Raw genomic sequence first — 24399 nt, 5'->3', positions numbered from 1 at the left:
ACAAGGTACTCCTACGGTTTGCCATGCAGAACTCCAAGAAGGGATTTCTGCCGATGTCACATGGCGTGAGTCTTTCGAAGACTCAAGGTCCCTCTTCTAGAGAGGAGAGAGACCGCATGGATCAGATTCCTTATGCCTCAGCCATAGGATCGATCATGTACGCCATGCAATGTACTCGACCTGATGTCTCGTACGCTTTGAGCTTGACGAGCAGATACCAGTCAGATCCAGGTGAAAGTCACTGGATAGCGGTCAAGAATATTCTTAAGTAGTTAAGAAGGACTAAAGAGTATTTCTTGATATATGGAGGCGATGATGAGCAAGCTGTAAAGGGTTACAGTGATGCTAGCTTCCAAACCGATCAGGATGACTATAGATCGCAGTCGGGGTTCGTATTTTGCATTAATGGTGGTGCTGTGAGCTGGAAGAGTTCGAAGCAGGACACAGTAGCAGATTCTACAACAGAGGCTGAGTATATTGCTGCATCAGAGGCAGCAAAGGAGGCAATTTGGATTCGCAAGTTCATCACTGAACTTGGGGTGGTTCCTAGCATTGCTGACCCTATTGAGCTCTATTGTGACAACAATGGAGCTATAGCACAGGCGAAGGAACCTCGCTCACACCAGCGGACCAAACACATACTACAGTGCTTCCATCTCATTCGAGAGATCATCGAGAGAGGAGATGTGAAGATTTACAGAGTACCTACAGAGGCTAACATCGTAGATCCCTTGACCAAGGCTTTGGCACAAAGGAAGCATGATGGTCTCACTAGGTCATTTGGGCTTAGAGCCTACACTGATTGGCACTAGTGCTAGTGGGAGATTGTTAGCTAGAGCCCTAGAGCCAATCATTTGATGATTGTATTTTGGACTTATTGTATCATATTCTAAATAAAGGCATTTGGATTTTGGTTATTATACTTACTTGTATTTGTGCCAAATAAACTAAGTATAATAATGTCCTTGAGTAGATGGTTCTCACCTATATCAATCGATTAGTTGAACCGATAGTGAGATGATATAGGGAACACTACTCTTAATCATTCCTAGTCGAGTATTAACATTCAGGGACAATGTTAATGAAATAAGACTAGCATGTAGGTCAACTCGATGACTTGATCTCACAAGTCATGGATATAGAGATATCAAGTTGACACATGGTTATACATTAGAGAATGTATACTGAATGACCCGCCATGAGAAAGTATCATGGATCGTTATATGAGTGTCATATACTTTCTCATGTGGCTATTAGTATGACTACTAGTCCTTAGACCTGAAGTCACCATAGATCCCTACATAAGGAGTTATGTACTTTAGTTTCGTCAAACGTCACCCGTAACTAGGTGGACTATAAAGGCGATTACAGGGTATGTAACAAATTATGCGGAGGGATGTGAGTGATGTAGATGGGATCTATCCCTCCTATATGACGGGAGTGACATCGGTATTCTTGATAGAGTGAGACCACGAAGTGCATAGCCATGCCCAAATGAGTCAATATAGGATATTGAGCTCATTTGATTTAGTGAGTCTATTTGGAGTTCAAGATTTAGATTGGTCAGAGGATGACACGGTCTATACTTCACATTGATCAATCTAGATGTCTATGATAGAAGGACACTTGTCATATATTGTGAGGAGTCACAATTAGTAGTCACAAGGTGATATTGGATCTCGACATTCTTGTAACTTGGGTAGTAATGATGTGTTGCTAGATACCGCTCATTACTTATGCTCCTAAATGGGTTTAGGGCATTGCCAACATTACAAGAACCTATAGGGTCACACACTTAGGACAATTAGATGGAGATTAGGTTCATATGATGAAATAAGAGGATTAGATTCATTTGATGAATCAAATTGGATTAAGAGTAATCCTAATTGGGCTAACTTGAGTTCGACTCAAGTTGATTCATGTGTTCAATGAGTCTAATTTAGATTTTGACTCATTGAATCAATTTAATTAAATGAATTAGATTCATTATATTAAGTTGGCTTGAATCAAATGGTTGGATTCGATCAACCATGGAAGAGATTTGGTCAAGTTTGACTTGACTAGAGAGGAAGATTAAAAGTCAAGTTTGACTTGACTTTATGCCACCTCATTGGTCAGTTGGCAATGATATGGACCAATGATGTTACTCCACATCATCATAGGTGCCACCTCATGGAAGTTACAAAGCCATTTTCTTTAATAGCTTCACAATAATTGCACTTAATGCAATTTTGGGAGTTACACAATTGAGAGTGGCCGGCCACTTTTGTTTGAATGAGAATTCAATTTTTCATTCAAGTGTGCATTTTCTTCCTTCTTCCTCTTGGAGCTCTCTTCCTCTCCCTCTCCTCCTCAACTTGGCCGAACCACACATTGGTGCTAGCACACCTCTTTGTGTGTTTTTCTCCACCTACGAGTCCGTGTGGATACTTCTAGAGGAGTATCTATCTTGATACTCTTGAGATCCGGCACCGTTTGGACGAGCGGGAACGCGAAGGGCTTCGCTTCAAAGGTATAACTCGTTTCATGTAGATATAGGAGTAGATCTATGTAGGAACTCGTACTCGTATTTTGTTTTGAAATTTTTCTTTGTACGAGATCCGTTGGCTAGGGTGATTCGGGGTTTCCGCGACGCGAAAAAGCGGTTTTCGCGGCCCGAAAAACCCAACACCATTTAATGTGGCCGGCCACATTAAATGAGGGGGTTACCCATGTGTGGCCAGCCACATAATGAGAGGGGTTTTCATTTTTGGTGGTATATTGATGTGGTGGTAATTATTCCATCTTCTTCCTAGCTTCTTCCTCCTCCATTACTGTGGTTGCCATGAGCTTTCATGGAGGGAGAAGGTGTATGAGTTGTGTTCCAAGAAAAGGGTGAAGTGAAGGTCACAAAGGAGGGTACCTAGAGGATTATGTTAGATCCCTTTTTCTTTCTCTCCTTTCTCTCCTTTTTAAATCCTACCCGAGAGCCCTAGAAAGTGCTAGCACACTTGGGTGCTCTCTTCTCCATCCTTGTGTGTTAGAGAACACACCTTGTTCGTGTGGATATCACTAGAGAGTTGTCTACGTTGACAACTTCGAGATCCGGCGTACCGTTGGACGAGCGGGATTTGCGAGGGCACGCTTCGAAGGTAAAATGTTTTTCCTTTGTAGATCTACTGTAGATCGTAGTTTAAAACTTGTACTCGTGTTTTCGGAATGTTTTCTTCGCACGAGATCCAATGGCTAGGGTGATTCGAGGTTTCCGCGACGCGAAAACGCGATTTTCGCGACCTGAAAAACCCAACAAAGGATAGATTTCAAAATACGAGTACGAGTGTCAAACTTTGATCTACAGTAGATCTACAAAGGAAAAATATTTTATACCTTTAATGCGCGCCCTTCGCAATCCCGCAAGTCCAAGGTATGCCGGATCTCGAAGTTGTCAACGTAGACAACTCTCTAGTGATATCCACACGAACAAGATGTGTTCTCTAACACTCAAGGATGGAGAAGAGAGCACCACAAGTGTGCTAGCACTTCTTGGGCTCTCGGGTAGGATTTGAAAGGGAGAAAGGAGAGAAAGTAAAAAGGGAATCTCATATACTCCTCTAGGTACCCTCCTTTGTGACCTTCACTTCACCATATTTTCTTGGAACTCAACTCACTCACCTTTTTCTCACTTGCATGAAGCCCACGGCAACCTTAGAGAAGAAGGAAGAAGAGAGAGCTAGAAGAGAGCCAAGGAGGAAGATGGAATGAATGCACATTAATCAAAAATTCATTTCCTTTCCACCTCTTGAGTGGCTGGCCACATGAGTAACTCCCACTCATTTAATGTGGTCGGCCACATTAAATGGAATGGAGGCTTGTAACCTCCATGAGGTGGCACACCATGATGATGTGAAACATCATCATTGGTCAACATCTTGCCAAAACACAAATGATGTGGCATATAGTCAAGTCAAACTTGACTTTTCCTCTTCCTCTCAAGTCAAGTCAAACTTGACTCAATCTCTCTCATGGTTGATCTAATCCAACCATTTAATTCAAGCCAATTTAATATAATGAATCTAATTCATTTAATTAAATTGATTCAATGAGTCATAATCTAAATTAGACTCATTGAACACATGAATCAACTTGAGTCCAACTCAATTAGCCCAATTAGGATTACTCTTAATCCAATTTGATTCATCAAATGAATCTAATCCTCTTGGTTCATCATATGAACCTAATCTCCATCCACTTGTTCTTTATGTGTGACCCAATAGGTTCTTGTAACGTTGGCAATGCCCCTAAACTCATTTAGAAGCATAAGTAATGAGCGGTATCTAGCAATACATCATTACTACCCAAGTTACAAGAATGTTGAGATCCAACATCACCTTGTGACTACTAATTGTGACTCCTCACAATATATGACAAGTGTCCTTCTATCCTAGACATCTAGATTGATCAATACGAGGCATAGACCGTGTCATCCTATAATCTATCTAAATCTTGAACTCCAAGTAGACTCACTAAATCAAATGAGCTCAATATCTCATATTGACTTATTTGGGCATTGCCATGCACTTCGTGGTCTCACTCTATCAAGAATACCGATGTCTCTCCCGTCATATAGGACGGATAGATCCTATCTACATCACTCACATCCCTCTTCATAATTCGTTATATACCCAGTAATCGCCTTTAGTCCACCCAGTTACGGGTGACGTTTGACGAAACCAAAGTACATAACTCCTTATGTAGGGAACCATGGTGACTTCAGGTCTATGGACCAATAGTCATAGTAATAGTCACATGAGAAAGTATATGACACTCATATAACGATCCATGATACTTTCTCATGGCGGGTCATTCAGTATACATTCTCTAATGCATACCCATGTGTCAACTTGATATCTCTATATCCATGACTTGTGAGATCAAGTCATCGAGTTGACCTACATGCTAGTCTTATTGCATTAACATTGTCCCTGAATGTTAATACTCGACTAGGAATGATTAAGAGTAGTGTTCTCTATATCATCTCACTATCGATTCAACCAATCGATTGATATAGGTAAGAACCTTCTACTCAAGGACGTTATTATACTTAGTTTATTTGGCACCAATACAAGTAAGTATAATAACCAAAAACCAAATGCCTTTATTTATTTAGAATATGATACAACAAGTCCAAAATACAATCATCAAATGATTGCCTCTAGGGCTCTAGCTAACAATCTCCCACTAGCACTAGTGCCAATCAGTGTAGGCTCTAAGCCCCAATGACCTAGTGTGACCATCATGCTTCCTCTGTGCCAAAGTCTTGGTCAAGGGATCTGCGATGTTAGCCTCTGTAGGTACTCTGCAACCCCTCTCGATAATCTCTCGAATGAGATGGAAGTGTCGTAGTATGTATTTGGTCCGTTGGTGCCTTCGCCTTTGCTATAGCTCCATTGTTGTCACAATAGAGCTCAATGGGGTCGACAATGTTAGGAACCACCCCAAGTTCGATGATGAACTTGATCAACGATGCGACAATGTACTCGACCTCTATTGTAGAATCGGCTATTGTATCCCTTGAACTCTTCCACTCATAGCACCACCATTAATGCAAAACACGAACCTCGATTGCGATCTATAGTCATCTGGAAGCTAGCATCACTGTAACCCTTTACAGCTAGCTCATCATTGCCTCCATATATGAAGAAATATTCTTTAGTCCTTCTTAAGTACTTAAGAATATTCTTGACCGCTATCTAGTGACTTTCACCTGGATCTGACTGGTATCTGCTCGTCATGCTCAAAGCATACGAGACATCAGGTCGAGTACATAGCATGGCATACATGATCGATCCTATGGCTGAGGCATAAGGGATCTGATCCATGCGGTCTCTCTCCTCTTTAGAAGAGGGACCTTGAGTCTTCGAAAGACTCACGCCATGTGACATCGGCAGAAATCCCTTCTTGGAGTTCTGCATGGCAAACTGAAGGAGTACCTTGTCAATGTATATACTCTGACTTAGGCCAAGCAATCTCTTAGATCTATCTCTTAGATCTATCTCTATAGATCTGTATCCCTAGAATGCGGGATGCCTCACCTAAGTCCTTCATTGAGAAGTAGCTCCCTAGCCATGTCTTGACAGACTGAAGCATAAGGATGTCCTTCCCAATGAGCAGTATGTCATCCACATACAATATGAGGAAGACAACTATGTCCCCTACAACCTTCTTGTAGACACAAGGTTCATCTTCATTCTTGATGAAACCAAACTGTTTGATTTCATTATCAAATCGAAGATTCCAGCTCCGAGAAGCTTGCTTTAGTCCATAAATGGACCTATACAGCTTGCATACTCTGCTAGTATGCTGTGGATCTACAAAACCCTCAAGTTGTGTAATGTACACATCCTCGAGTAGGTTTCCATTCAGAAACGCGGTTTTGACATCCATCTGCCATATCTCATAGTCATGGTAGGCTGCAATAGCAAGCATGATCCGAATGGACTTAAACATCGCTACTGGAGAAAAGGTTTCATCATAGTCAATACCATGAATCTGCTTGAAATCTTTAGCTACCAAGCGACCCTTATAGATAAGTCCATCCATGTCAGTCTTTCTCTTAAAGACCCACTTACACCCAATGGTTTTACCTGGTGGATCAACCAAAGTCCATACTTGGTTGGTGTACATGGATTCCATTTCGGATCTCATGGCCTCTAGACATTTCTCGGAATCTGGTCTCATCACAGCTTCCTGATAGGTTGTAGGCTCATCCTCTATGAGCATAACGTCATCATGGTCAGACAAGAGAAATGAGTATCTCTCAGGCTGACGACGTACCCTATTAGACCTGCGAAGAGGTATGTCTACTTGAACTGGTTGTTGTTCCTCAACTCTTTGTGGAACATCATCATCCACAACACTTTGTGGTTCCAGTTCAACTTCCATCGAGGCATCAGTGCTATTGTTCGCATCTTGAACTTCTTCAAGATCGAATGTGCTCCCACTAGTTTTTCTAGAAACAAAGTCCCTTTCTAGAAAGACCCCAGTCTTTGCCACAACTACCTTGTGCTGACTGGGAATGTTGAAGTAATATCCCTTAGTTTCCTTGGGATATCCTATAAAATAGCACTTGTCAGATTTGGGTCCTAATTTGTCTAAGACTTGACATCTAACGTAAGCCTCACAACCCCAAATCCTCATGAAAGACACCTGGGCATCTCTCCCAGTCCATATCCTATATGGTGTCTTTATCATGGCCTTGGATGGAACTTGGTTGAGTATAAATAGTAATAGTCACATGAGAAAGTATATGACACTCATATAACGATCCATGATACTTTCTCATGGCGGGTCATTCAGTATATATTCTCTAATGCATACCCATGTGTCAACTTGATATCTCTATATCCATGACTTGTGAGATCAAGTCATCGAGTTGACCTACATGCTAGTCTTATTGCATTAACATTGTCCCTGAATGTTAATACTCGACTAGGAATGATTAAGAGTAGTGTTCCCTATATCATCTCACTATCGATTCAACCAATCGATTGATATAGGTAAGAACCTTCTACTCAAGGACGTTATTATACTTAGTTTATTTGGCACCAATACAAGTAAGTATAATAACCAAAAACCAAATGCCTTTATTTATTTAGAATATGATACAACAAGTCCAAAATACAATCATCAAATGATTGCCTCTAGGGCTCTAGCTAACAGAATTAGATGAATGTTGTTATGTGCCTGCTCTCACAAAGAACATCATTTTAGTTTCTTGTTTAGACAAGAAAGACTTTTCATTTATAATAAAGAACAAATGTTGTTCCATTTATTTGAAAGATATGTTCTATTGTAGTACACCTCTGATGAACGGACTCTATATTCTAGACTTAGAGAACCCCATCTATAACATAAGTACCAAAAGGTTCAAGTCAAATAAAATGAACCGAACCTATGTCTGGCATTGTCGCTTAGGTCATATAAATGAGAATCGCTTATCCCAACTTCATAAAGATGGTTTTCTGGACTCATTTGATTTTGAATCATATGAGATATGCGAGTCATGCCTATTGGGCAAGATGACCAAGACTCCCTTTTGTGGACATAGTGAAAGAGCAACTAACTTGTTAGGACTTATACACAGTGATGTATGTGACCCTTTCAATGTCACTGCCAGAGGTGGTTATAGGTACTTCATTACATTTACTGATAACTTCAGTAGATATGGTTATGTGTATCTAATGACACATAAGTCACAATCCTTTGAAAAATTCAAAGAATTCAAGAATGAAGTACAAAACCAGCTAGACAAGAGTAGTAAAATACTTCGATCAGATCGAGGTAGTGAGTACCTTAGCCATGAGTTTCGTAACTATCTAACTGAGTGTGGGATTCTATCCCAACTCACTCCTCCTGGAATACCACAGTGGAATGGTGTATCCGAAAGGAGGAATCGTACCCTATTAGATATGGTACGATCTATGATGAGTCACATAGATCTTCGTCTATCTTTTTGGGGATATGCTCTAGACACAGCAGCCTTCACACTTAACCGTGTTCCATCCAAAGTTGTGATAAAGATACCATATAGGATATGGATTGGGAGAGATGCCCAAATATCTTTATGAGGATTTGGGGTTGTGAGGCTTACGTTCGACGTCAAGTCTCGGACAAACTGGGACCCAGATCCGATAAGTGTTATTTTATAGGATATCCCAAGGAAACGAAGGGATATTACTTCTACATTCCCAGTCACCACAAAGTGTTTGTGGCTAAGACTGGGATATTTCTAGAAAAGGACTTTGTTTCTTGAAAAACTAGTGGGAGTACGTTCGATCTTGAAGAAGTTCAAGATATGGATCATAGCACTGAAGCCTTGATGGAAGTTGAACTGGAACCACAAAATGTTGTTGATGATGAGATTGTTGCACAAGGAGTTGAGGAACAACAACCAGTTCAAGTAGACCTATCTCTTTGCAGGTCTGACAGGATATTTCGTCAGCCTGAGAGATACTCTTTTCTCTTGTTTGACCATGATGACGTTATGCTCGTTGAGAATGAGCCTACCTCCTATCAGGAAGCTGTGATGAGACTAGATTCTAATAAATGACTAGAGGCCATGAGATCCGAGATGGAATCCATGTACACCAACCAGGTATGGATTTTGGTTGATCCACCTGAAGGCGTCAAACCCATTGGGTGAAAGTGGGTCTTTAAGAGAAAGACTGACATGGATGGACTATTTACCTATAAGGGTCGTTTGGTAGCTAAAGGTTTCAAGCAAATTCATGGTATTGACTATGATGAAACTTTTTCTCTAGTAGCGATGTTTAAGTCCATTCGGATCAGGATTGCTATTGCAGTATACCACGATTGATGTATGCCCAAGGGCTGAAGATAGGAGAGATCAGTTATCACTTCCGGAAGGCCCAATTACAAGACTACGGGCAAAGCGTTTCAAGGAAGCACTAAATGGGCTAATCAAAAAAACAATGGGAGGACTATGACCAAGGAGAAACCAAGATAATCGCAACTGCTAGTCGTGGCCTAATCCACGTAATCGGGCATAACCATCCATGACTAGCTGCGCTTAACGGAAGAACACTAATAAGCATGCAAAGCATGGGAATTCGTTCATGCATGAAGACTTAAGTATTTTAGATTGTTTAATGAAGCATGCAACTTGGGACTCTAATTGCGCATGTATTTATTTTGTTTTGGGTTTCTAGATAGCTTACATGAGGCATGCAACATTGGGACTCTAATTGTGCATGTACTTATCTTGTATTTTTCCTTGTTCACTCCCATTATATAAGAGAGGGACATCTTAGTATGAAGGAACTTAGTTTTTTTGGTGAGATTGTGTGCTCTCTTAGTTCTTGAAAGAACTTGCTGAACTTATCGAGTATACTCTCGTGGCATTCAACCCATCGAAACTTATCACCCCTAGGTGTGGCGTTTCTTTCCTTCGTAGGCTTGGTTCGTGCCAAATCTTGGTTACGGGTTAAGGCTCACACTCTTGTCGTTTAGTTCTTAGGGTTCTATCCACCTTTGTTTCGGGTTCCATCACATTTATTGGTGGGGTTCGTATCATCTGGTATCAGAGCTTCGGTTCAAAGGCAAGTGCAAATCTATCTTTACTTGTTGTTCAGCCAAAAGCAAAAAAAAATCGTGGAAAAAAAAGAGCGCAACGAAAAGACAAAAAAAAAAGAAGAAGGAGAAGAAAGCAAAAAAAAAAACTGCTTGTGTGAATCGAAGTAAATTGTCTTCAACAAATCTTTTCTTGTTTTCCTTATTCTCAAACTTCTACTCTTTCATTTTCTCTTAAAATTCTGCCATCATAAGTTTCGGTGGTATCTTTTGAATTGCTACGTGATATTCTGATTTGTTCTAGTGTTTGATCAAGAACTGAGAGATATCATCAATTGAGAGCTACCACCCAAACGTGAGTTGAGTGCTTATGAGGTTTTCTTTCATTTTGCAGCCATGTCCAACAACCAGGAGGATGGAGCAAATGAGGGGGCTAGGCCACTTCTGAACCTGCAATTACAAGCATTGATGGGGGAGATGTAGTGGATGATGAGGGCGGAATTAGAATCTATCAATGAGATGTTGGATCGGGTGGAGGATGGGACACCAAGAAGACATCAACAAGACCGTATTACTAGACCACAACGAAGACATGCCCAAGGGATTGATGTCGAAGAAGATGAAAGAGGTTATTGTGGAAGACTTTGATGAGCAAAACTACAATCGGGGCAGGATTGGACATCGAGGAGATAGAAACGGAACTAGAAGAAATAATGATTTAGGAGGGATTAAGATTAAAATTCCAACCTTCCAAGGAAGAAATGACCTAGAAGCTTACTTGGAATGGGAAACTAAGATGGAAATGGTGTTTGACTGTCATGAATTCTCAGAGTTTAAAAAGGTGAAGTTAGCTGCCATTGAATTCACTGATTATGCTATTGTTTGGTGGGATCAAGTGGTGATGACTCGGAGAAGGAATAGAGAGCAACCTGTGTCCACTTGGGAGGAGATGAAAGTGCTCATGAGAAGGAGGTTTGTACCCATCCATTATTATAGAAGCTTATATCAGCGGCTTCAAAGGTTATCTCAAGGCTCCAAAAGTGTGGATGAATATTTCAAGGAGATGGAGTTGTCTATGATCCGAGCTAATATCGATAAAGATCGGGAAGCCACCATGGCTAGGTTTTTACATGGTTTAAACCCAGAAATTGTTGATATTGTTGAATTGCAGCATTATGTTGAGCTGTCAGACATGGTCCACCAAGCACAAAAAGTGGAAGAACAACTCAAGAGGAGAGGATTAGCTAGGAGGGGGCAACCAATGACTACTCATGGCACATGGCGGACAGCTCCAAGGAAGGAGGAACAACCTCAAAATAAGCCAAAGTTTGAACCCTTCAAGAAGCCCAAACCTACACCATCTACTACTCAAGGTAATCGCGAGCTCATTTCCTCCAAAACTCGTGATATCAAGTGTTTTAAATGTCAAGGGCATGGGCATATAGCTAGTCAATGTGTGAACAAAAGGATGATGGTAATAAACGCCCAAGGTGAACTTGAGTCGGAAGATGAGGATGAGATAGTTGAAGAAGTGCCATAAAAAGAGGACCGTGATGATGAACAACATGCTGTTATCGGAGACTTATTGGTGGCCCGACGAGTTCTCAATTTACAAGCTAAGGAGGAAGAAGGTAATCAAAGGGAAAACTTGTTTCATACCCGTTGCTTTGTCAATAACAAGGGGGAGTTGCACCAATGTGGCAAGTACTGATTTGGTGGAGAAATTGTCACTACCAACTCGAAAACATCCGCGACCTTATTGACTCCAGTGGCTAAACGATTGTGGAGAAATCAAGGTAACAAAACAAGTCTTGGTAGCAATATCCATTGGCAAATATGAAGATGAGCTGTTGTGTGACGTGGTTCCCATGCATGCATGTCATCTATTGTTGGGAAGACCTTGGCAATTCGATCGAAAGGTAACACATGATGACCTCACAAATAAGTATAGTTTTACTTTGAAAGGTCAACCTATTATTCTTGTACCGTTGACTCCAAGACAAGTTATGGAGGACCAGTTGAGACTACAAAAAGCAAATGAAAAGAAGAAAGAAAAAGAAATTGAGAGAAAACAAATTGAGAAAAAAGAAGTAGAGGGAAAGAAAAATGAGAGGAAAGAAGATGAGAGGAAAGAGACAAAAGGAGTGGGCTAGGAAAAAAAAGGAGAGAGAAAGAAAAATATTTTTTATGTAAAAAAAAGTGAGATTAAGCGAGCTTTGTTTTCAAATCAGCTGTCCCTTATCCTTTTGTATAAGGAGGCACTCTTGAGCACTAACGACCTTAACAATTCTTTGCCTAGTGTTATTGTTTCTCTCTTACAGGAATTCGAGGAGGTCTTTCCTGAGAGGTTCCGCATGGTTTACCTCCCATTAGAGGAATTGAGCACAAAATTGACTTCATACCTGGTGCCTCCATTCCGAATCGACCTACCTATAGAAGCAATCCGGAGGAAGCAAAGAAACTTCAGAGGCAAGTTAATGAATTATTAGAAAAGGGGTATGTTCGAGAAAGCATGAGTCCTTGCACCGTGCCTGTGTTACTAGTTCCCAAGAAGGACGGAATATGGAGGATGTGCATGGATTGTCGAGCCATCAACAACATCACGGTAAACTATCACCATCCAATTCCTAGGATTGATGATATACTTGATGAATTGCATGGTTCTTATGTGTTCACAAAAATTGATCTTAGGATTGGATATCATCAGATTAGGATGAAAGAAGGTGATGAATGGAAAACTGATTTTAAAACTAAGCATGGCTTATATGAATGGTTAGTAATGCCTTTTGGCTTAACTAATGCTCCTAGCACTTTTATGCGTTTGATGAACCATGTTTTGCGTGCTTTCTTAAGGAAATTTGTAGTTGTGTATTTTGATGATATTTTGATTTTTATCAGAAGCTTAGAAGAGTATGTTACACATTTAAGGTTAGTTTTGAGTGTGCTAAAAGAAGAAAAGCTTTTTGCTAACCTCGATAAATGCACCTTTTGTACGGAGAAAGTCATGTTTCTTGGTTTTGTTGTTAGTACTAAAGGCGTTGAGATGGATGAGGAAAAGGTGAAAGCAATCCAAGAGTGGCCAACACCGACAACAATTAGCCAAGTGAGGAGTTTCCATGGTTTGGCCAGCTTCTATCGACGGTTTGTTCGTGATTTTAGCAATATTGCAGCTCCTCTTACTAAAGTCATCAAGAAAAATGAGTCATTCAAGTGGGGAGAGGAGAAAGAGAGGGCCTTCAACACTTTGAAAGAAAAGCTAAGTTCTGCTCCTTTACTAATTCTACCAGATTTTTCTAAAACCTTTGAAATCGAATGTGATGCTTTTGGTGTTGGTATAGGTGCTATGCTTATGCAGGAAATGAGACCCATTGCTTATTTCAGTGAGAAGTTGAGTGGAGCCACTCTCAACTATCCCACATATGACAAGGAAATGTATGCATTGGTGAGAGCATTGGAGACATGGCAATATTACCTATGGCCAAAAGAATTCGTGATTCACACAGATCATCAATCTCTAAAGCATTTGAAGAGCCAACATAAGTTGAACCGACGCCATGCTAAATGGGTAGAATTCATTGAGACATTTCCTTATGTGATCAAATATAAGCAAGGAAAGGAGAACGTAGTTGCTGATGCACTATCTCGAAGGTATGCTTTACTGTCCACTTTGTTAGTTAGAGCCCTAGAGTCGAACATTTGATGATTGTATGGACTCATGTATATCATATTTTTGTATATTAATAAAGGCATTGATTTTTGGTTATTATGCTTATTTGTATTAGTGTCAGATAAAATAAGTATAGTAACGTCCTTGAGTAGAACGTTCATACTTATATCAATCGATTAGTTGAATCGATAGTGAGATGATATAGGGAACACTACTCTAAATCATTCCTAGTCGAGTATTAACATTCAGGGACAATGTTAATACAATAAGACTAGCATGTAGGTCAGCTCGATGACTTGATCTCACAAGTCATGGATATAGAGATATCAAGCTGACACATGGGTATGCATTAGAGAATGTATACTGAATGACCCGCCATGAGAAAGTATCATGGATCGTTATATGAGTGTCATATACTTTCTCATGTGGTTATTAGTATGACTATTAGTCCTTAGACCTGAAGTCACCATGGATCCCTACATAAGGAGTTATGTACTTTGGTTTCGTCAAACGTCACCCGTAACTGGGTGGACTATAAAGGCGATTACTGGGTATGTAACGAATTATGCAGAGGGATGTGAGTGATGTAGATGGGATCTATCCCTCCTATATGACGGGAGAGACATCGATATTCTTGATAGAGTGAGACCACGAAGTGTATGGCCATATCCAAATGAGTCAATATGAGATATTGAGCTCATTTGATTGAGTGAGTCTACTCGGAGTTCAAGATTTAGATTGGTCAGAGGATGACACGGTCTATGCCTCACATTGATCAATCTAGATGTCTAGGATAGAAGGACACTTGTCACATATTGTGAGGAGTCACAATTAGTAGTCACAAGGTGATGTTGGATCTCAACATTTCTTGTAACTTGGGTAGCAATGATGTATTGCTAGATGCCGCTCATTGCTTATGTTTTTAAAGGAGTTTATAACATTGCCAGCGTTACAAGAACCTATTGGGTCACACACAAAGAACATGTGCATGGAGATTAGGTTCATATGATGAACCAATAGGATTAGATTCATATGATGAATCAAAGATTGGATTCAAATTAGACTTATTGAGTTAGACTCAATTAGATTCAATTGTTGAATGAGTCTAATTTAAATTTGATTCATGAGTCAATTTATATTAATGAATTGAGATTCATTAAATTAAAATTGACTTGAATCAAAGCTTGGATTTAACTCAACAAGGAAGAGCATTGGTCAAGTTTGACTTGACCAAATAGAGGTTGACACATCAAGTTTTGACTTGATGAATTGCCACATCATGAGGATGACTCATCCTACATGGCATGCCACATCATCCCCTTATATAATAGTGTGCCACCTCATGGAGGTTACACACTATTAATCCTCTTAATGTGGCCGGCAACATTAATGTGGGGGTTACACATGTGGTGGCCGGCCACACTAAGTGATGAGAGGTTTTCATTTGGTGGAAATTGAATGGTGTTCAATGCTTCTTCTTCCTTGGGTGCTTCTCCCTCTCTCTAGCCTGCTGATGGTCGTGGCTTCATGGTGGAGAAGAAGTGAGAGTTGATTCCAAGCAACTAGGTGGTGTGAAGGTCACAAAAGGAGAGTACCTAGAAGAGTGTGTGAGTTCCTTTTCCCTTCTCTCCTTTCTCACCTTTTAGATCCAATCTGAGAGCCCTAGAAAGTGATAGCACACTTGTGGGTTCTCCTCTCCATCTTTGAGTGGTAGAAGACCACTCCTTGTTCGTGTGGATACCGCTAGAGGACCGTTCGCTTGACGGTCTCGAGATCCGGCTACCTTTGGACGTTGCGGGATTGCGAAGGGCACGCATCAAGGGTAAATGTTTTTCCCTCGTAGATCTAAGAGTCGATCGTGTTTTAAACTCATACTCGTATTTTTCGAAAGTTTTACCTTGCACGAGATCCGTGGCTTGGGCGATTCAGGGTTTCCGCGACAAGTGGTATCAGAGCCACGTGCAAGGCTTGTACGAGTTTGATTTTTGGTTTTATGAAAACTAAAGTTTCTGTAATTTTCTGTAAGATTATGATTTTATAGTTTGTATGGGTAATTTTTCCGTAGAAGCGAAGCACAAGTGTCTCGGCACTTGTAGGCTTCGGCTACCGGAAAGGCTTCGTTTTGCCCCAAATCCGTTTGGGACAGCGGGCTTGGGTGCCATTAGATCGCAAAGGAGCAACTCACGATGGTTAGATCATGGGTAGGGGTACTGCCCCTAACCCCGCAAGGGGATTTGCTCTGCGATTGCACCCGAAATCGCTAAAAACGAACCCGCCGGGAAGATTTTTTCGAAATGACAATGTCTCGGCCCAAATCGTTTTGGGACAGCGGGTTTAGGCGCTGTTGGATCGCAAAGGAACCCTCGCGATGGTTAGATCGCGGGTAGGGGCGCTGCCCCTGGGCCCCGCAAGGGGCCCGAAACCGCTAAACGGGACCACTGGGAAATTTTACTTGTAAAAATTGTAAAAAATTATTTTTAAAATTATAGAAAATTATGAAAATATATAATTTTGAATTATATATTAATTTTGTGATAGTCATGGCCCAAAAACCCAATATGATTGGATTGTGTTGTAATTCATAATACGGCCTGCGTGCCGTTATGTGTATGTTTTATTTTTCCGCGACCTGCGCGTCGTGCCTTTCTCTTATATTCTTGTTGTAAATTAGATTTAGACTCGAATGTAACTCGAGTTTCAAATTGTAATGTACAAATTGGAGCAGTGGAGGGTCCACACGAGACGGAGTTCCGAGGCGGGCACGAGCAACACAAGGTGGTCAAAGGGAAGAGCTTGGAGAAGCTGTTGACCCTAGGTTGACCATTCGATCTTCTCATTGGCTTGAGAAGATCGTAGTAGGGCCATGACTAAATCACAAATAGCTTAATTAGTTAATTGCTTATGTATATGATGCATGTTTAACAAGTAATTAATTAATTAGTGCCTTACGATTAGATTAGATCTAAGTCGTGCACATGATGCACCCTTGCGATTAGATTAGATCTAAGTCGTGCACAAGATGCATCCTTTTCGATTAGATTAGATCTCGATCGAACCAACTCTAAATGCCTAACCGTGCCGTGATACCTATCACTACCTCGATCACATGTATTGTTGAATCTGCCAAAGCAGAGCAATACATATTATCTTGGTAGGGTACGGAGGGACAATCTTGGTCCTGCCTATCAACACATGGGTGAATACAAACTCAATTAGATTGAGTATTCCGAGTTACTCGGTTGGATCGAGTCAACTATAGGCATTATTCCAATGGTTGGAAAAGATAGGTCAAAATCACATCTATATTAACTCTCGGGCGTATTAGCCAAAGCTAACTCAAGTTTTAATATAAATGCAGATATTGATTCTATAAACAAGAGTTGCATAGAGATGTAATTGGTAATCGTTACCTACCGATCATACTAAGCCTTGGGCGTATTAGCCAAAGCTAACTCAAGGGTTAGTATGATGTGGATCTTGTCCCACAAGAATTATAGTATTCAGTGGGAGCATCATTTAATTAAAGGCCTAATTAAATGATTTTAAAAGAATATGATATTTATTTCTGCATTTATTTCTGTTGTAGAATATCCATGACGTCGAATACGAACACTTTCTCTCTGCGATCTGTCCTTAAGAAGGACAAGCTCAACGGAGCAAATTTCCTGGACTGGTACAGGAACCTGAGAATAGTTCTCACTCAGGAACGTAAACTGTACGTTCTAGAGCAGCCCATTCCGGAGGCTCCCACGCCAGCTGACCGGGATGCTTACAAGAAGCATCAAGATGACGCATTAGATGTGTCCTGTCTTATGCTCGCAACCATGAACTCTGAGCTTCAGAAGCAACATGAGTTGATGAGCGCTTACGATATGGTTGAACATCTTTGTCACCTATATCAAGGACAAGCAAGGAACTGGAAGAGGAACTCCAAAGAATACCTGGAAGATCTTACGAAGAAGAGAAATAAGATTTCTACTTCAGGTATACATGTTATAGAAGTCAACCTCTCTATTTCTTCATCGTGGGTATTAGATATCGGATGTGCTTCGCACATTTGTACTAATGTACAAGCGCTGAGAAATAGACGAAGGGTGAGATAGACCTACGAGTAGGCAATGGAGCACGAGTTGCTGCTATTGCTGTAGGAACTTATCATCTATCTCTTCCCTCTAGGCTAGTACTAGAATTAGATGATTGTTGTTATGTGCCTGCCTTGACTAAGAACATAATTTCAGTTTCTTGTTTGGACAAGAAAGGGTTCTCGTTTATAATAAAGAACAAATGTAGTTCTGTCTATTTAAACGATATGTTCTATTGTAGTGCACCTCTAATAAACGGACTCTATATTCTAGACCTTGAGAGCCCTATCTATAACATAAATACCAAGACGTTCAAGTCAAATGACATGAACCAAACCTACCTCTGGCACTGTCGCTTAGGTCATATAAATGACAAGCGCTTATCCCAGCTCCATAAGGATGGAATGCTGGACTCATTTGATTTTGAATCATATGAGGTCTGCGAGTCATGCCTACGAGGCAAGATGACCAAGACTCCCTTTAGTGGGCACAGCGAGAGAGCAACTGATTTGTTAGGACTCATACATAGTGATGTATGTGGCCCTTTCAATGTCGCTGCTAGAGGCGGTTATAGGTACTTCATCACATTTACTGATGAGTTGATACGGTTATGTGTACTTAATGACACATAAGTCCGAATCCTTTGAAAGTTCAAAGAATTCAAGAATGAAGCACAACCGACTTGGCAAGAGTATTAAGATACTTGATCCAATCCGGTGGAGAATACCTTAGCCATGAGTTCGTGACTATCTAGGCCGAGTGTGGGATTCTATCCCAACTCACTCCTCCGGAAGACCACAGTAGAATGGTGTATCCAACGGAGGAATCGTACCTTATTAGATATGGTACGATCTATGATGAGTCACAGGTCTTCCGACATATCTATGGGGATATGCTCTAGACACGGCAGCTTTCATTCTCAACCGAGTTCCATCCAAGGCCGTGATAAAGACACCATATAGGATATGGATGGGAGAGATGCCAGGTGTCTTTATGAGGATTTGGGGTTGTGAGGCTTACGTACGACGCCAAGTCTCGGACAAATTAGGACCCAAATCCGACAAGTGCTATTTCATCGAATATCCCAAGGAAACTAAGGGATATTACTTTTACATTCCCAGTCAGCACAAGGTAGTTGTAGAAAGGGACTTTGTTTCTAGAAAGACTAGTGGGAGCACGTTCGATCTTGAAGAAGTTCAAGATGCGAACAATAGCACTGATGCCTCGATGGAAATTGAACTGGAACCACAAAGTGTTGTGGATGATGTTTTTCCACAAGGAGTTGAGGAACAACAACCAGTTCAAGTAGACATACCTCTTCGCAGGTTTGATAGGGTACGTCGTCAGCCTGAGAGATATTCATTTCTCTTGTCTGATCATGATGTCGTTATGCTCATAGAGGATGAGCCTACCACCTATTAGGAAGCTGTGATGAGACCAGATTCCGAGAAATGGCTAGAAGCCATGAGATCCGAGATGAATCCATGTACACCAACCAAGTATGGACTTTGGTTGATCCACCTGAAGGGGTAAAATCCATTGGGTGTAAGTGGGTCTTTAAGAGAAAGACTGACATGGATGGACTTATCTATAAGGGTCGCTTAGTAGCTAAAGGTTTCAAGCAGATTCATGGTATTGACTATGATGAAACTTTTTCTCCAGTAGCGATGTTTAAGTCCATTCGGATCATGCTTGCTATTGCAGCCTACCATGACTATGAGATATGGCAGATGGATGTCAAAACTGCGTTTCTGAATGGAAACCTACTCGAGGATGTGTACATGACACAACCTGAGGGTTTTGTAGATCCACAGCATACTATGCAAGCTGCATAGGTCCATTTATGGACTAAAGCAAGCTTCTCGGAGCTGGAATCTTCGATTCGATGATGCAATCAAACAGTTTGGTTTCATCAAGAACGAAGATGAGCCTTGTGTCTACAAGAAGGTTGTAGGAGATATAGTTGTCTTCCTCATATTGTATGTAGATGACATACTACTCATTGGGAAGGACATCCCTATGCTTCAGTCTGTCAAGACCTGGTTAGGGAGTTGCTTCTCAATGAAGGACTTAGGTGAGGCATCCCGCATTCTAGTTATACAGATCTATAGGGATAGATCTAAGAGATTGCTTGGCCTAAGTCAGAGTACATACATTGACAAGGTACTCCTTCGATTTGCCATGCAGAAGGGATTTCTGCCGATGTCACATGGCGTGAGTCTTTCGAAGACTCAAGGTCCCTCTTCTAGAGAGGAGAGAGACCGCATGGATCAGATCCCTTATGCCTCAGCCATAGGATCGATCATGTACGCCATGCTATGTACTCGACCTGATGTCTCGTATGCTTTGAGCATGACGAGCAGATACCAGTCAGATCCAGGTGAAAGTCACTGGATAGCGGTCAAGAATATTCTTAAGTACTTACGAAGGACTAAAGAATATTTCTTGATATATGGAGGCAATGATGAGCTAACTGTAAAGGGTTACAGTGATGCCAGCTTCCAGACCGATCAGGATGATTACCGATCGCAGTCAGGGTTCGTGTTTTGCTTAAATGGTGGTGCTGTGAGCTGGAAGAGTTCGAAGCAGGACACAGTAGCTGATTCTACAACAGAGGCCGAGTATATTGCTGCATCAGAGGCAGCAAAGGAGGCAGTTTGGATTCGCAAGTTCATCACTGAACTTGGGGTGGTTCCTAGCATTGCTGACCCGGTTGAGCTCTATTGTGACAACAATGGAGCTATAGCACAGGCGAAGGAACCTCGCTCACACCAGCGGACCAAGCACATACTACGGCGCTTCCATATCATTCGGGAGATTATCAATAGAGGAGATGTGAAGATTTGCAGAGTACCTACAGAGGCTAACATCGCAGATCCCTTGACCAAGGCTTTGGCACAGAGAAAGCATGATGGTCACACTAGGTCATTAGGCCATAGAGCCTATACTGATTGGCACTAGTGCTAGTGGGAGATTGTTAGTTAGAGCCCTAGAGCCGATCATTTGATGATTGTATGGACTCATGTATATCATATTTTTGTATATTAATAAAGGCATTGGTTTTTGGTTATTATGCTTATTTGTATTAGTGTCAGATAAAATAAGTATAGTAACATCCTACAGTAGAACGTTCATACTTATATCAATCGATTAGTTGAATCGATAGTGAGATGATATAGGGAATACTACTCTAAAACATTCCTAGTCGAGTATTAACATTCAGGGACAATGTTAATACAATAAGACTAGCATGTAGGTCAGCTCGATGACTTGATCTCACAAGTCATGGATATAGAGATATCAAGCTGACACATGGGTTTGCATTAGAGAATGTATACTGAATGACCCGCCATGAGAAAGTATCATGGATCGTTATATGAGTGTCATATACTTTCTCATGTGGTTATTAGTATGACTATTAGTCCTTAGACCTGAAGTCACCATGGATCCCTACATAAGGAGTTATGTACTTTAGTTTCGTCAAACGTCACCCGTAACTGGGTGGACTATAAAGGCGATTACTGGGTATATAACAAATTATGCAGAGGGATGTGAGTGATGTAGATGGGATCTATCCCTCCTATATGACGGGAGAGACATCGATATTCTTGATAGAGTGAGACCACGAAGTGTATGGCCATATCCAAATGAGTCAATATGAGATATTGAGCTCATTTGATTGAGTGAGTCTACTCGGAGTTCAAGATTTAGATTGGTCAGAGGATGACACGGTCTATGCCTCACATTGATCAATCTAGATGTCTAGGATAGAAGGACACTTGTCACATATTGTGAGGAGTCACAATTAGTAGTCACAAGTTGATGTTGGATCTCAACATTTCTTGTAACTTGGGTAGCAATGATGTATTGCTAGATGTCGTTCATTGCTTATGTTTTTAAAGGAGTTTATAACATTGCCAACGTTACAAGAACCTATTGGGTCACACACAAAGAACATGTGCATGGAGATTAGGTTCATATGATGAACCAATAGGATTAGATTCATATGATGAATCAAAGATTGGATTCAAATTAGACTTATTGAGTTAGACTCAATTAGATTCAATTGTTGAATGAGTCTAATTTAAATTTGATTCATGAGTTAATTTATATTAATGAATTGAGATTCATTAAATTAAAATTGACTTGAATCAAAGCTTGGATTTAACTCAACAAGGAAGAGAATTGGTCAAGTTTGACTTGACCTAATAGAGGTTGACACATCAAGTTTTGACTTGATGAATTGCCACATCATGAGGATGACTCATCCTACATGGCATGCCACATCATCCCCTTATATAATGGTGTGCCACCTCATGGAGGTTACACACCATTAATCCTCTTAATGTGGCCGGCCACATTAATGTGGGGGTTACACATGTGGTGGCCGGCCACACTAAGTGATGAGAGGTTTTCATTTGGTGGAAATTGAATGGTGTTCAATACTTCTTCTTCCTTGCGTGCTTCTCCCTCTCTCTAGCCTGCTGATGGTCGTGGCTTCATGGTGGAGAAGAAGTGAGAGTTGATTCCAAGCAACTAGGTGGTGTGAAGGTCACAAAAGGAGAGTACCTAGAAGAGTGTGTGAGTTCCTTTTCCCTTCTCTCCTTTCTCACCTTTTAGATCCAATCCGAGAGCCCTAGAAAGTGCTAGCACACTTGTGGGTTCTCCTCTCCATATTTGAGTGGTAGAAGACCACTCCTTGTTCGTGTGGATACCGCTAGAGGACCGTTCGCTTGACGGTCTCGAGATCCGGCTACCTTTGGACGTTGCGGGATTGCGAATTGCACGCATCAAGGGTAAATGTTTTTCCCTCGTAGATCTAAGAGTCGATCGTGTTTTGAACTCGTACTCGTATTTTTTGAAAGTTTTACCTTGCACGAGATCCGTGGCTTGGGCGATTCGGGGTTTCCGCGACGCGAAAAGCGGTTTTCGCGGCCCGAAAAACCCAACACACTTTAGATACAAAGTTACTTGGATTTGAATATATCAAGGATTTATATACTAACGATACTGATTTTTCTAAGGTGTTCAAAGCATGCAATAAGGTTGCATTTGGTAAGTTCTATAGGCATGATGTGTTTTTATTTCGTGAAAAAGATTGTGTGTGCCTATGTGTTCGTTACATGAATTATTCACTAGGGAAGCACATGGTGGTGGATTGATGGGTCATTTTGGCGTTACTAAGACTTTAGGGGTTTTACAGGATCATTTCTTTTGGCCTCATATGAAACGTGACATGGAAAGAATTTGTGAGAAGTATAGCACTTGCAAACAAGCTAAATCTAAATTGAAACCCCATGGCTTGTATACTCCTTTGCCTATACCTAGTGAACCTTGGACTGATATTTCAATGGACTTTGTTTTGGGATTACCCCGGACCAAGAGAGGGAGAGATTCAATTTTTGTTGTGGTAGACAGATTCTCTAAAATGGCACATTTCATTCCATGTCATAAAACCGATGATGCATCGCATATAGTTGAATTGTTCTTTAAAGAAGTTATTAGGTTGCATGGCATGCCTAGGACCATTGTCTCTGATAGAGATGCAAAATTTTTGAGTTATTTTTGGAAGACTTTGTGTGGGAAATTAGGAACTAAATTGTTGTTCTCTACTACTTGTCATCCCCAAACTGATGGGCAAACTGAAGTGGTCAATCGAACCTTTTCCTTTTTACTTCGTGCGGTCATTAACAAGAATTTGTGAATATGGGAAGATTGTCTACCTCATGTTGAATTTGCTTACAATAGGAACATACATTCTGCGACTAAATTTTCTCCATTTGAAATTGTTTATGGTTTCAATCCCTTGTCACCATTAGATTTGATTCCTTTAACTGTAACTTAGATGGTAAGCAGAAGGCCGAATTCGTAAAGAAGATTCATGAACAAGCACGACTGAATATTGAGAAAAGAACTCAGCAATACATGCAACAAGTTAATAAGGGGCGCAAGAAAATTGTGTTTGAACCAGGAGAATGGGTTTGGTTGCACCTCCAAAAGGAGCAATATCCGGACAAACGTCGTTCTAAACTTTTACCTCGAGGGGATGACCCATTTCAAGTATTAGAGTGCATCAATGATAATGCCTACAAACTTGAACTACCAGGTGAGTATGGCGTACATTCTACTTTTAATGTTGTTGACTTATCCCCATTTGATGCAGGTGATGATTTGAGGACAAATCCTTTTCAAGAAGGGGAGAATGATGTATGCCCAAGGGCTAAAGATAGGAGAGATCAGTTATCACTTCCGGAAGGCCCAATTACAAGACTACGGGCAAAGCGTTTCAAGGAAGCACTAAATGGGCTAATCAAAAAAACATTGGGAGGACTATGAGCAAGGAGAAACCAAGATACTCGCAACTGCTAGTCGTGGCCTAATCCACGTAATCGGGCATAACTACCCATGGCTGGCTGCGCTTAACGGAAGAACACTAATAAGCATGCAAAGCATGAGAATTCGTTCATGCATGAAGACTTAAGTATTTTAGATTGTTTAATGAAGCATGCAACTTGGGACTCTAATTGTGCATGCATTTATTTTGTTTTAGATTTCTAGATAGCTTGCATGAGGCATGCAACA

General features: G+C 40.9%; 1 pseudogene; it reads left to right on the top strand.

Annotated features, from left to right (window-relative positions):
* Positions 1-10792: 10792 nt before the first annotated feature.
* Positions 10793-24114, top strand: LOC122009864 (annotated as a pseudogene).
* The last annotated feature ends 285 nt before the right edge of the window (positions 24115-24399 follow it).

Source organism: Zingiber officinale, chromosome 8A (assembly GCF_018446385.1).
Source record: "Zingiber officinale cultivar Zhangliang chromosome 8A, Zo_v1.1, whole genome shotgun sequence".
In the NCBI taxonomy this organism is placed as follows: Eukaryota; Viridiplantae; Streptophyta; class Magnoliopsida; order Zingiberales; family Zingiberaceae; genus Zingiber; species Zingiber officinale.
This window is presented reverse-complemented; position numbering and strand designations above follow the sequence as displayed.